This window comes from Drosophila yakuba, unplaced genomic scaffold (genome assembly GCF_016746365.2).
Source record: "Drosophila yakuba strain Tai18E2 unplaced genomic scaffold, Prin_Dyak_Tai18E2_2.1 Segkk50_quiver_pilon_scaf, whole genome shotgun sequence".
NCBI classification, from domain to species: Eukaryota; Metazoa; Arthropoda; class Insecta; order Diptera; family Drosophilidae; genus Drosophila; species Drosophila yakuba.
Window position 1 is genome coordinate 246,079 of NW_025048817.1, and position 23,797 is coordinate 269,875.

At 41.5% G+C, this 23,797-nt stretch overlaps 1 pseudogene; it reads left to right on the forward strand.

Annotated features, from left to right (window-relative positions):
- LOC120320445 overlaps nt 1-23,797 on the forward strand; it is a 133,128-nt pseudogene that overhangs the window by 35,279 nt on the left and 74,052 nt on the right.

The window sequence follows — 23,797 nt, forward strand, 5'->3', positions numbered from 1 at the left end:
TTGTTGTATCTGTGTACAGCAATAAATACCAACTCAGTTATCCTAAGGCTATTTCAAGGGATTGTAGGTAATTAAGCACGGTGGGGCAGAGCAGGCCCTTTTATTATTGGACACTATCGTTTCCGGTGCTGTAAAATAATAGAGAACTTCGACCAGTCTCTCGCGGAAATGTACTGATGATTTTGACTCTTTTGGAAATAGTTTGGCGAATTTGAAAAAGTTATCACTGAGTTAAAAGTTATCGACTGAGGAATCTGAGTTTTTCGATCATAAAAAGGTCGATGTGTAGAATTTCGCATGGATATATTGAAGTCTGGGAAAGATAAATCCTCTGAGGAAGAAAGGATGTTTTTAAGATCGTCGAAGGCCCTTGTAGTTTCCTCGTCGAGTGAAATTGAAATACGTTTGGATTGGGACGCTATAACCTGAGCATGCTCCCCCCTCATAAATAAATTTCCTATAATAGGAAGTCATCCCTAAGAAGCTCTTGAGTTCTTTCAGGTTGGGGCGGGGCATTTCTCTTATAGCTTTCACCTTTTTCCCATCTGCTCGGATCCCGTCCGATGTTATTACGTAGCCCAGAAATTCCACCTGGTTGTGTAGAAACTGTGTTTCTTCTAAATTTACTTGCAACTTGGCCTGTCTCAATTTTTCAAATACATCGCGCAGATTGCGCCAGTGAGACTCATAGTCTTTACTGAAGACAATGATATCGTTAATTTATACATAGAAAATCCTGCCGATGTATTCTCGCAAAACATGGTCGATCATTATTTGGAAGACTGCCGGGTCATTTTTCAAGCCGAAGGGTAGGCGCGTAAATTCGTATTTCCCGATCAGAGTGGAGAACGCTGTTTTTGGGATGACGGATTCCTCCATGTGGATTTGATGGAACCCAGACGTTAAGTCGCGTGTGGTAAAATGTTTGGCTTCGCCTAAGCTGGATAAGGTGGATGTTATATCGGGGATTGGGTAAGCATCGGAGATGGCGACAGCGTTAAGCCGTTTAAAGTCGATTACCATTCGATATTGTTTTGTTTTGGGTCAGCATCGAAGATGGTGACAGCGTTAACCCGTTTAAAGTCGATTACCATTCGATATTGTTTTTCCCCATTAGGCTTTGGTTTTTTTGGGACTATCCAGACCGGGGTTCTCTTGGAGGGCCTAATTATTCCCTCGCACAGTAGTTCTCCGACCTGATTTTCTACTTCTCCCCTCATGCTCGCGGGGTATGGGTAACTTTTAGAATATACCGGTTTTTGAGTGTTTGTTCGGATTTCAGCTCGAACACTTGTTCCCACTGCCTCATCTGGCGAAAGTGGTTCGAAAATGGCAGAGAATTCAGAGATCAGGGGTTCAAGTCGCATTTTTGCTTCTGCTGGGTGCTGGTCGTCAATTAACGAGTGGAAAAAGATTGAAGGCATGGCTAATAACGGTATTTGTACCCTAAAGCTAATGTTAACGAGTCATATTTCGTGTCGATTATTGCATTGAGGGATTTCAGGGTGTCGTCTCCGATTATGCCATGAAAGGCGGTTAAACCGGAGAGAACGAAGAAGGCTACATGGGAGTCGTTTCCCAAGGGCCCGAAGAATGGTCCTGTTACTTGGTGGGTTATTCTTATATCCCCCCAGCGGACAGGACAGGGAAACGTTTTTGCATGGGTTTACAACACTTGGCTAGCTGGGGACTAATAAATTTCTTATTTGCGCCAGTATCTATTAGAAACTGTAGCTTAGCCCCATCCATCACAACATACTCTATGTATGGAACGTCCGGCAAGGCCTTGTCATAGTAACCCTCGCTTCCGCTTTCCTCCCCATATTCGGCTGCAGTGGTTCCAGCCGGGGATGGAGCACCGCTCAGGTAATATATTCTCTGAGATTTCCGAAAAGAATTAATTATAAGAAGTGCTGGGGCTGCGTTTTACGCTCGAATTTTGGTTGGAACGATTGATGGTGTTCCATCTTAATTGCTTGGGCGTTTGAATACCTCGGCTGAGAATTTCTGCATGCGTTCTGATATTGGTACTGGGTATTGTGCGAAGAGTGGTTCGAGTAGTTCGACTGGGGCCGCCACATGTATTTCTGGGAAGGCGAAACTTATTAGAATAAGTATTAGAATGCGCGACATGGTTCCGAGAAGTAAGATTTTGTAGTTCTAGGCAGATAGTGTATGCTTCTGGTAAACTCTTCGGCCCTCGGATCACCAGTAATCTCGAGATATCGCCATATTGACGTCCAGGGCTCTGTCCCTGTAGGTTTCCACCAGCGCTCTGAGGATATCCGGGCTTTGCTTGCCATTCTTTAGGCAGCGTAATATTAGTGGCTATTTATCGCAGAATAAAAAGCCTCTACCGTCCTAGTCTCCTGAACCATTTGGCCTATTTGGTATTCCAAGGTGCGTAAAGGAGCGCTAATATGCGTTAGGTCTCCGGCCAATCATCCTCAGAAACAATATAAGATACAAGGGTTGTTCCCACATTTCCCCTAACTTTCTGTCGTACGCTGACCACAATGGAACGGTACCAAGGCCTTTCCTTGATTATTTCGTAATCTTTTAGGATGGCCTCTGCTCTCCCAAACAATAAGTCGTAACTACCTGTTTCGCCCTCGAATACCTGCAGTTCTTTCACATTATCGGGTAGCCTAGCAATTTCCTTTAATTCATATTCGGTGCGGGCGGGGTTAATGGCATTGATTGGGGAGTGACTTCGTTAGTCGTTTCCCGATTAGCCTCAAGCCCGATCACCTTTTCATTAACTTCTGAACAGATGTGTCTTCGGTAATTCAGATTTAGTTGTTAGCCTAGCTTGCCGAAAACGTCTCACTCACTCGGGTCCTTTGTTTTTGCTTATTTGTGTTCCCTCGACAATCACAAAATAATGAAAATTATATTGGTGGGCATGTGGCAAGTGAAATATTCTTTTTTTTATTTATCGCCTTATTTTTTGAATTGTCATTTTTTATTATGCATTCGTGAGTTTCGTAATTTGTTTTTTTTTTATTTCTTATATGTTTTTTTTAATATATTCTCGGTTCTACTTTTTGTTTTGTTTTATTTTGAAGAAGTTTATAATCAATTTGTTAATAGCAGCTCTTTGATTCCTTTATATTCGGCGTTGAACACGGTGGGCCGTATTACTCCGTTTTGACTTGTTGCCTGCAAGGTACGGTTGCCACACAATTCACTAGGCGACCCTTTTGTGCTGGTAACACAGGGGGTTTCCAGTAAATTACTCACACCATACATCATACTATAAAATTCATTTTATATTGGCGACACTTTATTGCCCCTGAATCGAAATCACCGCGGCAGTTCGGAGACTTCTAAGCCCTATGTGAACCCGAAAGCACTGAGAGTATCTCTCTCAGACTCTCCCTATTGCAAACGCCTTCAAGCTCTGTAGCTACCAGCACAGTAATCTCAATATCTTCTGCAACTGCACCTATAGAAACAACAATAACAACATCAACCCTATGCACAATACCGATAGCGGTGTACGTTTCTGCTGAACCATCAAAACCCAAAGCAAGTGCACTCACGTCGACTCTTGAAAGCAAAAGCGGACAAGAACCAAAACAATACAAATACTGGATCAAACAGGGCTACATCGCTACATCCAAATAAAGCGAAACCTAAGCCCACAACACAAACCGACAGGTAATCAGCCGAAATTAAATCGTGCTTACAACAACTCAGCTTCAAATAGGTTTGTATTATTGGATGACTGCGAAGTGCATCCAACCAAAGAACAGGATCAGAAGAATATTAAGACTCCTCCAATACGTGAGAAAACCTCTTACTAAGGGAAACATACTCGAAATAAAAGTGCAGACTCCGGATGAGTCTAGCCACCGATCAGTGACCAAGTACCTGGATGAACCTGGGAAAAGTTACTACACCTACCAGCTTAATAGTGCCAAAGGATTGCAGGTTGTCATTAAATAAATACAATTATCAGTGACCCCATCCGAAATTATCGAAGCACTAAAGGAGAAAAACATCCTATTTAAAAACTACAGCTTCTACTGCACCGGATAATAAACGTCTAAGAGTCACACAAGCGCAGGCATCCTTTACAGTGCACGAACTGCCAAGAATATGGCCACACCAAAGCGTACTGCACCCTAAAATCCCTCTGCGTTGTTTGCAGCGATGCTCACAGTACAGCAAAGCGTAACTAGAACGGCAGTTCAATTAAAATATGCAGTAATTGTAGCGTAAAACACACAGCCAACTAGCGAGGATGCATTGCTTACACGAAACTTGAGAGTCGTCTAAACAAACGCGTGGCTTCAGCTCGTGATCGTACCATACCAGCAATTCACAAAGTAACGGAACCGACTACAACTTATATCCTTTCGTCTGGCAGATACCTAACAATGCCAAATTTTTCCTTTGCAAGTACACTAAAGTCAGAGTCAAATCAGCATACAACCCCATTCATGAAACATACAATCACGAGAACATGCAACAGCAGCCAATTGGAGTTGAACCGATTGTGCTTTCGATGTAGCAAAGCATTAAAGACTTCATGGCATTCATGCAAGCAACTATGCAAGAGCTCGTTTCTTTAAAAACAGCATAATCAGGCATGCTCCGGTAATCGTTATTTTTATTCGACTTCGATGTGGGCCAAATCTTTTGATTTCGTTTTTAGGTGCAAAATTTTTTCTATCGGAGTGTTTCGTTTCTCATCGCTTCTTGCTGCTCAAACAGCATATTTTTTTCTTTAGTCATAATTTAACAATGTGAAAAAATTAGAAAATCTAGAGCTGCCACCTTTTTCACAGTTCTAATTCCGATGTTCGCAATTACATTTTTACTACACGTTGACCATTTAAGCAGTTAAATTAAATAGCATTTTATACAAACAATACTTTTGGCCCTGCTTTAAAATAATTAATAAATTCTTTTATATTTTATAATTATATTTACCTGCCTTTTTCGTTTCACCTTTTCGTTGCACCTGCCTACCGTTTCACGGTATGGCAACCTTCGCGATAGCTTTTGCCGGCGTACTTATCGACCCGTTGCCAAATCGAAAATTGTTGTTGCCGATGGCAACATTTTGTTTGTCAAATCTGAGCTAGGGTAAGAAATAAATTTCATAAAATACCTAAAAGGCAGAATGATCTTGTGGTGATGTACAATTAACATCAATAGACCACTGAGTAAATTATTTTTTTCCCTTAGTAAATAATATCTGATTTGATATAAAAAAGACATTTACTTTTTATTTCGGCCAAACAAAAGTGTCCGTTTTACAAATCGAACAATTCTTACGAATTTGAAAACCGGAGAACCAATTTTTTGATTTTAAATCCAAATCGTAAGCATGCCTGAATGACTCCCTTAATAATAGCAACCTGGAACGCTACAAGCGTTTCGCGACACAAGCTTGCTTAGTTCTTAGCTGACAGAAACATTGATGTTATGCTACTCTCAGAGACTCATCTTACAGAAAAGAAACATTTTCAAATATCAGGATAACAATTTTACTTTACAAATCACCCGGATGGCAAGGCCGTGGAGGCACTGGCATACTAATCCGATCCCGAATTAAGCACCACTTTCTTAGTAATTGGCAAGAATACTGCCTACAAAAACCTCTATAAGCCTCCAACGCTATAACGGTGACCACATTCTGGCTGCTGTCTATTGCCCACCCCGCTTCACAATATCTGAGGACAAATTCACAACACTTTTCGACTCGCTTGATGAAAGGTTTGTTGCATCTAGCGATTGGAAAGCCAAGCACATGTACCGGGGATTTCGAATAGCGACTCCAAAAGGAAAACAGCTGTACAACGCAATTATTAAACCGGAAAGCAAGCTTAATTATGTTTCTCCGGGTGCGCCTAAATACTGGCCAGGAGATCCTAAGAACCTTCCAGATTTGATTGACTTTGCCATCACTAAGAGGATATCCCAATCAATAATTACAGCTTACGCACTTGCAGAACTTTCATCTCATCACTGCCCTGTGCTCTTTCATCTTATGTACCAGCTGCAACACATCGAGCGGCCGTATAGGCTTACAAGCAGCAGGACTAGTGGGGAGAGGTATAAAAAATATGTTTGTTGCCATACCGACTTTTCAAGCCCCTTTGAAGTAGAGCAAGACATTGATCAGTTTGCTGGTGACCTAGAATCAACACTAGTTGCAGCAGCAAAAGCATCAACTTCACAAGGTACCCACTCATGCAGTATAAAGACAAGTCGACAAGACATGACAAGTCGGGATACTGATTTGCCTGTGCTCACCTGGTGCAAAGACTAGACTAAAAGCAGCTTTTTTCAGACTTACTAAAGCACTTCAGAAAGAAGAAGCGGACGCACAACTACGTTACCTCGAGAGTCTTACGCCCACCAGCACAAAGAACTCATTGTTGAAAGCCCATAGGAATCTACAGGCACCAACAGAAACTGGGCTCGTAGTGACATGGATAGAGCCAGAGCCTTCACTGATCATCTCAGAAAAGTATTTTAACCAAAGCCAGCCACTAGTTCATTTACTCTCCACTCTTAACTCCATCTGACTTAACACCACAAGATCCCATAGAATTCCAGCCAATCGAAATAACGAATATCATTAAAGAGCAACTAAAGACTGGAAAATCGCCTGGCTTATTAACCCCAAAAATGATCACCGAGCAGTTCTACAATGCAGTTCTACAAATTTTCTGGCTCTTCAACGCAATTACCAAAATTGGATATTTCCCTCAAAAGTAGAAAAAATCAGTCATAGTTATGATCCCTAAGCCCGGGAAAGAGAAAACACAGCCATCATCATAAAGCAAGAAGCTTAAGTGCAGCTGCTACGAATCAGTACCCACCTCGAAACACACTACAAACTCCCATCGCACCAATTTGGTTTTCGGGCAATATATGGAGCTATTGAGCAGGTTAACCGCATCACAACAGAAACGCCTTTGAACATCGTAAACACTGCACAGCTTTATTCTTAGACGTTGCACAAGCATTCGATAGAATATGGTTGGATGGATGTTTTAAATAATCAAACTGCTTTCTCAAAACTTACATAAGCTTCTAAAGTCTTACTTATAGAAAAGAGTGTTCGCGGTTAGATGTAGTTCAAGCACTTCAAGCGATTGTACTATAGAAGCTGGAGTGCCCCAAGGAAGTGTATTAGGTCCAATTCTATACACCCTATACACGGCGGACATCCCAACAGACTACCAGTTAACTATATCTACATTCGCTGATGACACTGCAATACTGAGTCGATCCAGATGCCCAGTAAAAGCTACGATGCAACTAGCACGCTATTTAACATGTGTAGAGAATTGGCTTGCAAATTGGCGCATATGAGTAAACGAACTAAAAACGCAAACAAGTTACGTTTACCCTTAACAAACAAAGCTGCCCACCCTTGGTTATGAACCACACGCGCATCCCACAAGCCGATGACGTAACATACTTAGGTATTCATCTGGACAAGCGGCTCACCTGGCGGAAACACATAGTTGACTAAAAGCAAAGGATCTACACTGGCTTATAAACGTTCGGTCTCCCCTAAGCCTGGAGTACAAAGTCCTTTTGTATAACTCCGTTCTTAAACCCATATGGACCTATGGCTCCGAGCTATGGGCAATGCATCGAGAAGCAACATCGACATCATACAGCGAGCACAGTCTAGGATTCTGAGAATCATAACTGGAGCTCCATGGTATCTTCGGAACGAGAATATACACAAACACCTAGAAATAAAACTTGTCATTGAGACAATAACAGAGAGAAAAGTAAAATACAAGGAAAAACTAGGCTCACATCCAAATTCCCTTGCAAGAAAACTTCTTTGAGTATGCAGCCAAAGTCGACTGCACCGCAACGATCAACCAGCCCAGCGTTAAATTTGTTAGGCCACATAGCACAAGTCATCTCATAAAATGATAATAAGCTAGCTTAGAATAAGATTTGAAAACTTATTGTTAGTCTTTTAAGTAAAAGGGAAGATTCAGTAAATAAGAAGATTTAAAAAAAAAACAAAAAGTCAGTGCTCCGACCGGTCTCCGGGCAATTGCCCTTGGAATGCGCGATCAGCAGTTCTTTCACTGCGCGTGCACGCCGCCGGATATGGTGACCTGCAATTCGGCAGTTTCTCTCCGTGCGAACCGCCTGTGCTAACTTCTCCCCTTTTCAAGTGGTCGCCGTCCCGGTGACCTGCTAGCTTCACATCAGTGTCAGTTCCCGGTTTTGTTCGCCTCCTGACCTTAAGGTGATGGTATCCGAGCCAGACGGAAGGCGATGAGTACGGCGAGTGAGTTGCTGAGGAGGGAGCCTAAAGTGAGTTCTCTCTCTGAGGGTCCCTATGTGGTGGAGGTTCCTCAAACTTAAATCGTGGAGAAATGGGAGACTCTGCCGGTTGTGGTGGGCCGTGATGTTGAATGTCGAATTGTTTAGAAAATAGAAAAAGGGATAAACGATACGACAGAGCTAATTCTATTAGCAACTGCCAGGTATAATAGAAATATACATTCGGTAACGGACAAAAAACCAATAGAAATAATACACTCAACAATTCGAGAAAAAAATCAGCGAGAAAATTCAGCAAGCACAGCGTAAGAGCTTGGAAACGTCCAATAAAAAGAGGACAGATAAAAATTACCAAGTAGGCGAAAAAGTTTTCCTAAAGTCAAACAAGCGCTTGGGAAACAAACTTTCTCCGCTTTGGAGCTCCAAAACGGCACTTGCGCCCAGCAGATAATTTCCGGAGCTGGGCCCTTTTTCTATTTTCAGGCAAAGGTGGTGCGTTTGCGATAGAAATGTTAAAATTGTTGAGGAGGACTGATTTGATTGTTTCTGAATTTAGTGACCTTTCGTCGTCGCAATAGATGGTTTTTGTGTTTGGAAAAAAGTTGGCTATATTTAATATTGGCGACTTTACGCCTACGATTGTCTTGATGGAATGGCGAGTTTTGAAAATTTGTCGACACACGTAAGGAAGAGGGTCCCATCTGTTAAGAATATATTGATGTGGAGTATTTCTCCAGCATAAGAGGGAATTGGCGTCTGTCTGATTTTATGTTTATTGTTGTGTCGACTATACTTGGCCATAGAACAGATCTTGCAGTTAGATGCCGTTTCTGTTGTTAGGCGAAGCATTTTTGGGAAGAAGTAGTCTCGCAAGATCTGCTTCACATTTTCTTGGGCTGCGCGATGGGCCCTATTGCGTTCGGCTCTGGCGATTTCCCTTTGTTCCGTTTTGTAATATCTTGCACCACATGTTTTGAATATCTAAATGTGGTATTTGGGAATGCTTCAATTAGTAAGTTTTGAATAAATGCTAGGATTGGAAGTGTGCAATGGTGTTTATAAGGTTTTCCCGGTCGGAAAATCTTATTACGTGTCTCATTTTGTTTTTAAAGAGAATAAGGTTACTCACTGAAGAATTTTTATCTTCTTCTATAATGATCTGATCTAATGATCTAATGATCTAAAACAATTAATTGGCTTGTCTATTGTGTCGATGGTATAGGTCAGCGATTCTTCTCTATGTATTGTAGCTGCGTCTGACTCGTATGTGTCTTTACAAACCCTGTTGCTTTGGCAAGATAATACGTCTGACTCGTATGAGTCTTCTAATGCGTATACGTTCTGACGAGATAACGCGTCTGCCACTAGGTTTTCTTTTCCTGGCGTGTAAATAAGTTTCGCCCCATAGTCTTCGATAATCCCATTCCAACGTTTTAGCTTCGTATTAGGATATTTGTCCGAGATGGCGAAAGTGAGTGGTTGGTGGTCGGTGTAGACGCGCAACTCTTTTACACCGTATATGTAATTACGAAGGTTGTTAAGCGCCCAAACTATGGCCAGAAGCTATCGCTCGTTGGTTGCAAAATTTTTTTCGTTATCACGCAGCGTGCGCGATATCATTGTAATTGGGCGCTTGTCTTGGGATAATACGGCTCCAAGTGCGTACCCAGATGCATCCGTCGTTAAGTCGAACGGTATTTTAAAGCCTGGGAATGAAAGAAGAACATCTTCTGATGCCAATATCTCTCTTAGCCTTGATACTTGCTTGTTTTCCCGTTTTCGCCTTTAAGAATTCCCGTTAGGAGACCTGTGATTGACGCAAAGTTTTCGATAAAACAACAGTAGTAACTTGCTAAACCCAGAAAAGATCTGAGATCAAAAAGAGTTTTTGGCACGGGGAACTCCTTTATGGCTTTCACCTTTTCAGGTGAGGTTCGGAGACCCCCTTGCGACACGATGAATCCCAAGTGTTCGACGCTTTTTTTGAAAACTTCGACTTTTCTTGAGATACCTCATGCCTGCTTCAAACATTTTTTCGGGGACCCACTGTATGTCCTTGACATGGTCCTCTTTTGTTTTTCAGAAAATAATAACATCGTCGACATACACGTAGCATATCTTTGAGATTCCTTCTATTAAAACGTCATCTATAGCTCTCTGAAAAATACTTGGGGCGTTCTTACCGAATGGTAATCTGCAAAACGAGAAAGCTGTTTTTTCTCGGTCTTTCTCTGCTAACTCGATTTGATAAAAGCCCGCTTTAAGGTCGAGCGTTGGGAAATATTTTTACTCGCCCTTATTTAACAATATAGTCCTTAAGAACTTTAAGTATTAAAAAATGTGACCGTACATTAAACAGAGAAATTAGGAACTTTTGTTCTATTTTTGTATGGCCATGAATTGACATAACGCTAAAAGGTTTTTCTACGCCTCAATGCCTTTAAGCTCTGGGCATGGTGCTATGTAATTTTTTGAAGTGCCAGTATCAATAAGTAATTTGATTAGGATTTTACCCTAAAAAATTGCAGACGTCGTCTGTGTCGAGGTCGTCTTCTATTTGTTTAACCCCCTCATGTGCAACCTTGTTATAATCTTCATCTCTTGACCCCTGTTCTGGCATATAGTTAATTCTTTGTTGAGTCCGTGTGGATTGGCCTGGTTTGATGATTTCCTCCCATTGGGTTTTTATGAAATGGGGATTTTTTAATTGCCCCTAGGTTCTGATCCTGTTCAATATAGTTATATGAATTTTGTTGTGATGAATTTCTCCACCCTGCCTGCCGCTGATTTTGCGGTTTATAATTTTTTTCCTCATTATGCCGGGCAAAGTTGAGTATCGGGTATCAGATAGTCGGGGAACTCGACTATAGCGTTCTCTCTTGTTCCAAAGTGCGGGCGTGGCAGCTTTGTGCGGTTTGTGGGCGTTAGAGTGGGGGTGGCAAAAAGTTTTTTGACAAATCGATAGAAATTTACAACACCGATACAAAAATTAAAAAATTTCAAAACACTTTTCAAAAGTGTGGGCTTGGCAGTTTTGGACGGTTTGTGGGCGTGATCAAGAATATATATACTTTATATGGTCGGAAACGCTTCTCTCTGCCTGTTACATACTTTTCAACGAATCTAGTATACCCTTTTACTCTACGAGTAACGGGTATAATAAAAATCGGCATTAATGAATTGTAATCCTAGCAATTACACATTAAAAGAACTAAAAGCTCTGTGTCTGCAAAACAAACTTAAAAGTAGTGGCACAAAAGTCGAATTGATTAAAAGACTTGAAAATATTAAATTTGAGTGGTGCGCGCATGAAAAAATAACACAGCAATGAAAAAAATCAACGCCACAGAACAAACCGGTAAAATAGACAGGGATGAAAACAACGGCAACGGCGAAGAACAAAGTAGCGAAAAAGAAGTACCAAGAAGTAGCGACAACGACGGCGACACGATGACGGCAACGTTTGCACATACATACAAAGGAATGCAAGAAACAGAAGGTTCGAGAAAAGTAACGGGATCTTGTGAAATGAATGTTAACAACGAAAATGAGATCGAGCAATGTTCTGAGAGGCAGATGGCGAGCGCCAGCAACAATGAGTCCAACAAATGTTTAGCGATCCCGATGGCTAGCAAGGAATCCTTGATGATTATTTAAAAGATGGTATTATACGACAAAGTGAGTCTGAGTATTTTTCGCCAATTGTACTAGTAAAAAAGAAATTGGGTGGCATTCGGATGTGCACAGATTATAGGAAACTAAATAAGATCACGGCGAAAGTTAGATACCCGATGCCATTAATTGATGATTTATTAGATACCCTACCAAACAAAGTATTGTTCTCGGAAATAGACCTGAAAAATGGATACTTCCATGTTTATATGGACGAAGAATCGATAAAGTATACATAATTTACCACGACAAAGTATATAGAAGATCACCAAGCTATATTAAAAGAAGTATTTGAGCGATTAGTTAAAAACAAATTAGAGCTACGAATCGGTAAATGTACGTCTTTTCAAAGTGAGGTGAAATATTTAGGATATATAATATCAGAAAAGGGTATTAAAGATTGTATTGTGAGATTGTATCCACCGAAATCAACAAACTCAAAGGAAGCAATGAAAGCCTTATGTGATTATTTTAGAGCGTATAGCAGACCAACGACCATTGTTTCAGACAGAGGGACATGCTATACATCAGATATGTTCGAAGAATTTTTGGAATCAAGAAACATTGAGCACGTCAAAATTGCAACAGGCTCACCAGAAGTAAATGGACAAGTTGAGCGAATAAATAGAGACCTAGGACCCATGATTAGTAAGCTCGTATATGTAGAAAAAAACGCACAGTGGCACAAAGTTTTGGAAGAAGTAGAGTATGCAATGAATAATACAAAGCACAGAAGCATAAAAGAGCACCCAAGTATAATGCTGTTTGGAGTGAATCATATAGGAAAAATGCTAGATTGTTTAAAAGAAAATGTATTGGAGTCAATGCTAAAAAGAAAAGAAATTAATTTAGAGAAAATAAGACAAAATACAGAAGTTTCGCAGGAAAAAGTACAGAACTATAACAAGAAATATATTGACTCTAAACGACTAGAAGCAAATTAATACAAATTAGGAGACTACGTTGTGGTCAAGAATTTTGATTCAACAGTTGGAGCGCCTAGGAAATTAATAACCAAATATAAAGGCCCCTATGAAATCGCCATCAAGGTTTTCAGTTGACACAAAAACCATACGATGGAATATGGGCGGCTCATAATATTAAACCATTGCTTCGAGAAAAGAATTCGGTATCAAATAATAAAAATATAAATAAGAAAAATGATAAAGAAAAACAAAAGTCTAAGTTAAATGAAATAAGAAAACCAAACCAAATGTAACAAACACTGAAATAAGTAACGAAAATGTAATGATTACAAGAAGTAGAGCGGCGAGGATCAGGAAATCCTAATTATCAGGATGGCCGAGCTGTTGTAGTAGTAGTAGTAATTGTATATAAGCATAGTAGTATAAGTCCCATTGCAATATTAGAATGTAAGAACCTAATTATAAGAGTCGCGAATGTAAACAGTACACACACACTTGCTGAATAAATGAAGAGTCGCTGAACTGTCACAGAGCGCACACTAAATTTGTTAGAAGCGTTAGCTTCCTTTCTACCTTGTCGTAATATTTGAGTAAAGGTAATTCCCCCTGTCTTGATGAACTTAATTCTTGTTTAATTACATGTGTCGGAGTCTTGTCCGCTATGTAAAGTCTAAGCATGCTATTATCGCATGGAAATTGAACACAGTTTTTAATGAGGCTAACACGGCGGCCGCTGGGCCTCTAACTTTATTTTTCAGAATTCCGACAGCTTGGTAGTGTCGGCTGCTGCCTTCGTAAGGTTCAAATATTTTGCATGCCGCAGTTGCGGCCTTTCTCCAGGAGACGGATTTTATCATGTCGAAAGGTTCGTTGCACTCGCTTCCTGGCCTAATTTCAACTTCGCGATATATCTGGACTATCAATTTAGCGTTAGCGTGTCAAATTCTAATATAGCGTCAAAGCTTGAGAGGTCCGGTAGAATGAAGAAGGGAACAGTCTTGTTTAAAAGTTTAACAATGCATTTATATTTCACCGTGTTGCAACCATGAAGAGACTTAACTGTAAATTCTTTTTGTACCGGCGTTATGTACGTCTGCGAGTGGCTGTATATAATTTTTTTAAGATTACGATTTTTATGGTTTTCCTGCTATATTTCTTTCTATAAAGGGTAACAAGGACCTTTGGCTAAAAAATGCACATTATCATAACTTGTAAGTTCGTGTTCAATATCCTCAACAGCTGCTATTGCCCCCTGTTCATAATCATTATACCCGTTACTCGTAGAGTAAAAGGGTATACTAGATTCGTTGAAAAGTATGTAACAGGCAGAAGGAACCGTTTCCAACCATATAAAGTATATATATTCTTGATCAGGATCAATGGCCGAGTCCGTCTGTCTGTCCGTCCGTCCGTATGAACGCTGAGATCTCAGGAACTACAATAGCTAGAAAGTTGACATTAGGCTAAAGACTACAGAGACATAGCGCAAGTTTGTCGATTCATGTTGCCACGCCCACTCTAACGCCCACAAACCGCCGAAAACTGCCACGTCCACACTTTTGAAAAATGTTTTGATATTTTGTAATTTTTGTATTAGTCTTTTAAATTTCTATCAAATTGTCAAAAATACTTTTTGCCACGCCCACTCTACACCCACAAACCGACCAAAACTACCACGCCCACACTTTTGAAAAGTGTTTTGATATTTTTTCATTTTTATATTGGTCTTTTAAATTTTTATCGATTTGCCAAAAAACTTTTTTCCACACCCACTCTAACGCCCACAAACCGCCCAAAACTGCCACGCCTACACTTTTGAAAAATGTTTCTAACGCCAAATGTTTCTAACCGCCAAAAACTGTCAGTGTTGAAGACTCTCCTTCGCACTTCCACTAGCTGAGTAACGGGTATCAGATAGTCGGGAAACTGTACTATACAGTTCTCTCTTGTTTTTATTAGTACAGTAAATCTCTATCGATTTGCCAATAAACTTTTTACCACGTCCACCCTAACACCCACACTTTTGAAAAATGTTTTGATATTTTTTTATTAGTCTTGTAAATTTCTCTTGATTTGCCAAAGAACTTTTTGCCACGTCCACTCTAACGTCAAATCGTAAAAAACTGTCACTGTGGAGTAACTCGACTATATCGTTCTTTCTTTAAATATCAAAAACTTGTTGTTTATTTTAAAAAACTTCCGACATATTACCTATTTTAAATATATTTACGAAGGATATACATATAGGATTTTGTGCTGGGGAACTAAACAAAATAATAAATTGCTCTTATACATTATTTGGAATTAAAAATAAATATTTTCTGCCCTGCTTACACCGGAAATAAATGTTTATTATTACAGCCATATTTGGAAGAAATATTTACACAACTTAAAGGAAGGCCATTTAAAAAATTTTTAGAAAGGTAAGTTTTTAATGCATATGCCCAAATTTTTACTCTTGCTAAGTGTATGTAAATTTTAGAATTGTGCAACTAGGTAAGCAAAAGTAAATCGACCCTTTTAAATATAAAGATTTGCGATTTGTCTCACCATTTGAATGCATAGGGCTCTTCTTTAAGTATTCATAAATATTTCCCAAATGTCTTCAGCTTCTTTTATATATTTCTGAAAATACTTTTAATTTTTTTGTAAACAACCTAATTTTATACCTTTGCAGATTATATGTATATAGTTTCACTCAGAAGTTTGCATCGCAATAAAGGAGACTTTTTCATTCATATAAAATATATATAAACTAATCATGTTATGTAGTACTGCATGAAAGTTCTTCTCAGCAGTCACTATGGGAGTAGAGCCCGCTGGCTAATATGCCTGGGTCACCAAATGAGTGCATTCGCCTGACCGTGGTCCTGGTGGGTGACAGCTTAAGCCCTGGTTGTGGATCGCTAGCATCGATTGGCCGGTTGGCCGTAGTGGCGCCTATTCTGAAATAATAATATACTGAAATAAATACTATAACTACAGTTATTTTATATACCGATATATATAGATTTTAATTAGTTTATTACAAATATTTAATTTTGGTGGCAAGAATAATTAGTTTAAACTCGGAACTACGACAACGAAAAAAATTTCGAAAAATGTTCGACTTCATCTCTATTTAACATGTGTGTTCTTGGGCCTAGCTTAACAGAGGTTGGCGAAGACGGGGCGAATTCGCAAAGAGCGAGAGAGAACATTATTATGCTCCCGCCTTCGCCCTAAACTAGCTTACACTAGACTTCAAATTTTTTCTACTTAACAATAAACAACAAACACAAAAAAAACGACCGACAATATGAGTTCCGCCAACATATACCGAATATATATGTAAGGAATTAATGCCTGCATAATTAATAAAGAAAACCAAGATCGAAACGTTGGGTTTGGTTTTATTAAAGATGTATACAGCTTGTGCAATACTCTCGCGCAGCTGAGAACTCAAAATTTGCAGCTGTATTAATGGCTAATTATTTGCCGATATTTATGTATTTCGCGATTTGCATTAGGATATATTATTTCTTATGCACAAATCACGCCAGGGTCACCAAATTTTTAGCTAATGAGCTTTTTCATTAGGCTTTGATTTAACAATACTTATTGTTCAAATAGTATTCTTAGTTAATTGTAATTTGACAGCGAAAGTGTCAAATTAGCGCAAAAACGTTTATATGCAGGCGGAGTATGTAGACGACTGAGATTAAAAATGAGAGAGTTTGTTTCTCCTAATGCTCTGTACGAAGATGAGCGTAAAGATAAGTAAGCAAATAAATGTCAAGGTTGTCCGTCAAACGTTATGTCATCGTTTATGACCTACTCCACTTTTCGTTAACTAATTTCTTTTAATGAAATATATTGCCTGGAAGAGGCTAACAATAACATCTTTTTTTATACCTAACACCCTTTAGATACCATTAATTTACATATATTTACTAATCGTATAAAAAAAAAATTGGCACGAGAATATATGTATATATAAAAATATAGAGAAGACTGATATCAACATACAACAAAAATATGCACCGGTTTACTTGTTTTTTGTTTATTTGTTTTGCCGGCTTTTATGTTATGTTTGGTAGTAGGCAAGTGAGTTTTCATTGACTGCACTGCTTTGACTATATCTGCTAAGCGGCCTCCGTTTCCCGCGCTATGCACTATTAGTGTTGCGGAATACTGAATACGATCCATTTCAGGGTATGGTGATAATCCCGACGCCAAAGCACTGATCGTTTGTAGATCCTTACTAGTTTCAATAGTGCCAGCAATATTAACATCACGGCGATGAACTCAAGTATAAGTTGCACACCTATTATCTAATCTTTGTGGTAGATGACTTCCAGAGTGTTGATCACGTTGGCGGTGTTTTCGGATGCCTTAGACTCCTTGCCGCCCATCTTGAGACTCCTCTGAGTCGTTAGGATTGTAGAGATTCTTCAAGAGTATTCCTTATGATGGTCGTTGATCCTTCCAGTCTATGTTCTAGTATCCAGGGGTTTGTTGCAGGATTGAGTCTTCGCTCCCCTCGGCACTTTTCTTTTGAACAGGGTTCTTCGCAAGAATAGAATCTCGAGAAAAGAATCTGGAGACGGGAATCTCAAGAATTGAATCTCGACTATTGAATCCCGAGAACTTAATATCGAGAAATGACTCTCGAGTCAACAACAGTTTATTTAACAATATATAAATTAAATTTTTAATTTGATCGTATTAGGTTATGATAACAAAAACCTACTGAACCGATTTTCATCATCTATCATTTACTATAAAGAGCATAAAAAATTATTCTGTATAGACTCAAAAAAATTTGTAGATTCTTTTTGACAGAAATTACAACGAATTTTTTGTGAAAATTACGAATTTTGATTTTTGGAGTCGGTTTAACCCTGTTAAATTTCGAAAAGATTTTAGTTCATCGACGACTAAAAACACTCTCGAGTAAAAAAATGATTGGTTTGTTCAGACTAAAATTGTGTTCAACATCACTTAGACAAATTATGATGTCAATGGCGATATAACTTACAAGGTTAGGTTCGGTCGGAAGGACCTTACGGGACCGCGCATAGGCATTGGCCCATAGCTGTCCGAATATTTCTTTATGGACCAAGAGAATGTTTTCGCGGTTTTCGAAATCCTTTAGGATCGAGGTATTTTTCGCGAAGGCAAGTAGTTCGCCTGGCTTCTTCCTGCCCTTGTTAGGGCCGGACACTTGCAAATGAGATGCTCCAAGGTTTCAATTGCCTCGGATTCGTCACACACTGTCGTTGTCAGTAATGCCCAGTTTGGCAGTTAGGCAGTGACCTGTAAGAATTCCCACTAACAGTCTGCAGTCTTTCCTTGGAAGATGCAGCACGTAGTGACTGAGTTTTACGTTGCGCTCTTCTTCTTCATCTGATTTTGGCTCGTGCGCGGCCCGTCTTTCCAGTTCGCGATCTTTCTTTCGCCAGTCCAACGCCTTCCTTAGCAAGTTCGTCTGCCGTCTTATTACCATCGAAGCCCTGGTGGCTGGGAACCCAGTAGATCCTCACTGACGTGGTCGTGCTATGAATATCTAGTGCCTTCCTGCTTGCCAGTACACTTTTGGAACTGACCGCTGACGATTGCATGGATCTTATCGCCGCTTGACTGTCTACGAACAAGTTGACCGCTTCATGTGGGCGGTCAATGCTCAGCGCAAGCTCTGCTGCTTTCCCTATTGCGAATACTTTCGCCTGGAATATGCTGTATTGGCTTAGTAGCTTATACGACAGCCTCATTTCAGGGTCTGTACAGTATATGCCCGCTCCAACTCCTCCATCCATCATGGAGCCGTCCGCGTATATATTGAGGTGTTGGGCATGGTCCTGACCTGTTTTCCAGTCGTCTGGTTCCATGAATGTCGTTGTTCTTACATCCGGGCACGTTCTGGTGACTATGTAGTCAGATATGCTGCTCATGTCTCGACCAATTGAACTATGCCCGAGTCCTTGTAGGGACTTATTCCCTGATGCAACTAGGCGTTGTGTGGCCTTTCCTGCGATCATTTGCGCGTGGATGTCTAGGGGATCAACTACAACTATAGTTTCAAGTGCTTTTGTGGGGGTTGACCTCAGCGCCCCTGTTATGCAGAGCAGTGCCTGCCGCTGGGTTTTCTCCATGAGCTTGTTGTAAGTCTTCTTTTTCATAGCCTGCCACCACACTAAGACTCCAAGCATCAGAGTTGGACGCACCACCGGATGTAAACCCAGTGCATTAGAGCGGGTGAAAGGCCCCATGTGCTGCTAAGCATCTTCTTGGATGCATATAGCGCTATGGTGGCCTTTTTACCCTCTCTAGTACATTGGGCTTCCATGTCAGCTTGCTGTCTAAAACAATTCCAAGGTGCTTCACTTGTATCTTCGGGGTTAGCCTGGATGAGTTAATCTTCGGGGGGACCCATAGCGGCACCTTGTATCTCTTGGTAAAGAGAATGAGGTCCGTCGTGTCCGCGTTTATGGTGAGTCCTACCCTCTTCGCCCACTCACATATCTCCCTGAGCGTTGATTCCATAATCGAGCTGAGTGTCGATGGACAGACTCCCGTGATAATTATGCTTATGTCGTCAGCATAAACTGTTATCTTTGATAGCGGGGGGCTTGTTGGCCGCTTCTAGGCGGTCATAATAGCGTCTGTGGTCACGTTGTTGAATGCTCCGGATATATCCACAAACACTCCGAGAGCATATTTTTGGTTATGCAGGGCTTTCTCAATGGTGGCTACTAATGAGTGTAGTGCCGTCTCCACTGATTTATCTTTCGTGTGAGCATGCTGTTTAGATGACAGTATTCGTCCTGCATCATTTCTGATGTATATGTCCAGCAGCTTTTCTAGCGTCTTGAGTAAGAAAGAGGTGAGACTAATCGGCCTGTAATCCTTGGGGCTCATATGGCTGCACTTCCCTGCTTTTGGCAGGAAGACAATCCTAGAGGTCCTCCATTGGACAGGGATATAGCCCGTGCTTAGGCACGCTGTGAGTATAGAGTATAGCCATGGGGTGATCACTTCTTTAGTCACCTGTAGCATGGCTGGAAATATTCCATCTAGTCCCGGTGCTTTTATTCCCGCAAAGGAGTCTATGGCCCATTGGATTCTTCTAGAGGATATTAGATCTGTTGGGAGATGCTCTTCTCCAGTTACGAGGTCCTGGTGCTTGTTTGCATCGGATATCTCGGTACATCCTGGGAAGTGAGCATGCATTAGTGCTGTTAGGGCCTTTCGCTGCCCTCAGCCCACTGTCCGTCATCGCGTTTGAGCTGACTCTGTATGGTTGGCTGCTTCGATAGCAGCTAGCCGTTTCTGGGGCCGTCTCGATATTCGAGCAGAAGTTTCTCCACGAGCTTCTGTGTGCCCTTCGTATTTCCTTCTTGTAATCCCTGAGTAGGATCTTGTATTCCCCATTGATTATATCATTATTCGCGTCTTTGGCGATTTTAAAAAAAATCTCGGAGGTTATTACGTAGAAGCGAAAGATTGCCCTTGCACCAGGGTGGCCAGGTCCCTTTCCTGGCTCTAGATGTCGGGCATGCTGCGCGTTTCGCATCTAACAATTCCCTGGAGAGGGTCTCTAGGGACTTTTCTATATCTTCAGCGGATTTTACTAGGCCCGGCCCAGTCGCGAGTCGTGTCAAGATTCTCTTCTGAAGGAGGTCGGTTTGGGAGAGTGTTCGAAGTCGCATAGGAATTGGACTCTCCATTCTGAAACCATAGTACTTTGTCCCCTTACGAGTGTTAGGTCTAGCACGTTCGAGGAGGTGGGGCCTACAATGGTGTGCTCTTCCCCCACGTTAGCTATGCATAGGTTGGTTGATAGTAAAAAGTTTAGGAGTGACTCACCTCTGTCGTTAATGTCGGGGCTACCCCATACGCAGTGATGCGCGTTGGCCTCTGCACCCACGATCAGTTGTTGGTCGTTCGGGCTGGCTACCACAATGCTCCTGTGTTGCTCCGGTGGGACCGTTCTGTCATGTGCCATGTAGCAGGAAGCTACCAAAAGGCGATTCCTCTTGCTTTCCAGCATCACAACAGTCAGGTCATCCGTGCTGTAATGAGACATTAGGTTAGCATGCAGGGCCTTCCGCACAAGTACGATTACCGATGGTGTGTAGAAGAGGTTGTAATTAGAGGACTTTAGTCTGGCGACGGCATTGCCCGAGGCAATCCATGGCTCTTGGACCAAAGCTATGTCGGCGGACCCTTGCTCAAGGGCGATGAGGAGTTCCGCCGACGCGACCTTGCTTTTATGAAGATTGAGCTGCAGCACCCTCAGTGGCATGGGTACTGGGCTCATCTGCATTCTTCGGGTTGACTGTCAACGTTAGGTCTCCGTCCTCATCATCCGTCTCGCCTAGCGAAAGTCCCTGTGCGGCTTCCGCGATGGTTTCCAGACCTAGGTCCTTCTCCACCTCGCCTGCCTTCAGGGTGTGAGCATCCTTATCCCCGGATATCGGTTTTTGAGGCGCAGGTACACGCTCCCCATGCCCCACGCCATCTTCCCGTACCTTGGATATAGGATGTCTTCCCCCTCCTTATTTATCTAAAGGACTGCTCTCTGGCCCCCCTCCTTGGGTGATGGATTCTGCCGCTGCAGTAGCTTCAGCGCCCGGTCCCCTTTAATTGCGATGGAAAAGAGAACCTTCGCCTTAGGAATGAAAGGGATTAGCTCCCTGTCCACCACCTCCAGCTACCCCCTCCCACAACGCCTCCAATTGGCAGACCGTTTGCGTCAGCCACTTTCTCGTCGGGTCATCCATGCACTTCGGGATTTTGACCCCGTTCAGCCACCCGGCACCATCAAAAGTGGGCATGGGGGCCTCAGGAGCTTCCTCCATCCGTGCAAACAATGACTCAACGAGTCGCGCATGCACCAACTTCCACCGCGGCTCGGTCATCTTGTCGGCTTCATCGCTTCTGTCGATGAGTGCCACGATCAAGTTTCGTTTGGTCGCCTCACTGACTTTAAGCCTCTTCTCGGGCTTCTTCGCTTTCTCCGCGTCGCCGCTTGCTCCCCGATGCGTTTTATGCCTAACCGCCAGACACCTCGCCCATGGGAAATGGTTAATTTCCTCCTGCTTTCGAGCGGAAGGAATTGAATCGTTGCCTTAGCTAGACACTTAGCTAGACACTGTAGCAATGCATTACTCGTTGTCCGGGATAATGCAATGCCCATTGCCCAGCCGGCGCCCTCGGAGTGTTCAGATGGAGGATTTTTGCCAGTCGATATAACTTACAAGATCCTTATAAAAATTTATGAAATATAATTTACACTATTGAAAAAAAAAATGTATTTCATTACCTTAGACATCACTGTAAATAAATATTTAATGGATATAAACAGAATTGTCTTTATATTCCTACAAAGCGACTGCAAAAATATTTGTGTTCGCTCTCTAAAGGAACTTTCCGCCTTAATTCAGATATTTTCTTTATGTAAGAGTTTTCAGTCATGACGGTTCCCATGTTTTGGGTGCTGCGCCGCAACTTGGGGAGACCGTTAAACTTATTTCACTTGCGTTCCATTACATGTACGCCGTCGGCACAGCTCGTCTGGTGGTTCTTTAATACCTAACCTATCAGAGTGCAGGCTAATACCTTTTTCTGTCAAAGCACTTTATAGAAACGTATCGGAATAGATTGATCTCTTTCTGCTTTGTAATCAGAAAGGGTTCTCTTTCATTTGTAGTGTTTATACCCGTTACTCTTTGAGTGAAAGGGTATACTAAAAGTATTTAACAGGCAGACGGAAGCGTTTCCAATTATATAAAGTATATATATTCTTGATCAATAGCCGAGTCGATCTGGCCATGTGCGTCCGTCCATCCGTCTGTGCGTAAGTACGTCAAGATTTCAGGAACTATACAAGCTGAGGTTAACCATGCAGATTCCAGAGTCAACGCAGCGCAGTTGACCCACACACACCCACGGCCACAAACTGCCCAAAACTGCCGCGCCTAAAATTTTTAAAAATATTTTGATATTTTTTATTTGTTTTATTAGTATTGCAAATTTCTATCGATTTGCCAAAAAACTTTTTGCCACTCTATTCTTTCACATTTTTGGTTATCTTGTGAAATTTTCCTCGATTTGCTAAAAATCGTTTTGCCACGACCACTCTAACGCCCACAAACCGCCAAATACAAATATAAATACAAAATAAATTACAAATATCAGCGAAAAGGCGCTATTAGCAATGTTAAATTGCTAACCTATAATATTTGTTGTGTGTGGAAACATTAAATTAAAACAAAAGCTAGTTTAAACAGACAACAAACAAATCGACAGTTCCAAAATGAGCCAACGCGACTTGCGCGCTCAGCGGCAAAAAGAGCAAGACTAGCGCCGGCTCTCCCTCCAACGAAACAATGCATACCTCACCGTCGTGTCTGACGCCCGCGAGTGCCAAACAATCCATCGGGTCAATGACCTAGCACCTGCAGATAGCAAACGATCCCGGTCTTGCTCACCAATGCTTATGACTGCACGATGTGAACCCGAACGCATTGAGAGCGTCTCTGTCGCGCTCTCCTCATTGCAAACGGTGTCAAGTTCTGTAGCTACCAGCACAGTAACTTCGATATCTACTGCAACTGCACCCATAGCAACAACAACCGAGAGCTGTGTACATTTCTGCTGAATCAACAAGAACCAAAGCAAGTGCAACCTCTCCGACTCTAGAAAACAAAAGCGGACAAGAACCAAAACAAAACACAAAACTGTGTCAAACAGGGCTGGATCGCTACATTCAAATAAAGCGAAAGCTAAGCCCACAACACAAACAGGCTGGCAATCAGCCGAAAATAAATCGCACCAACGTTGACAACTCAACTTCAAATAGGTTTGCACTACTGGATGACTGCGAAGTGCGTCCAATCAAAGAACAGGAGCAGAAGAAGATTAAGCCGCCA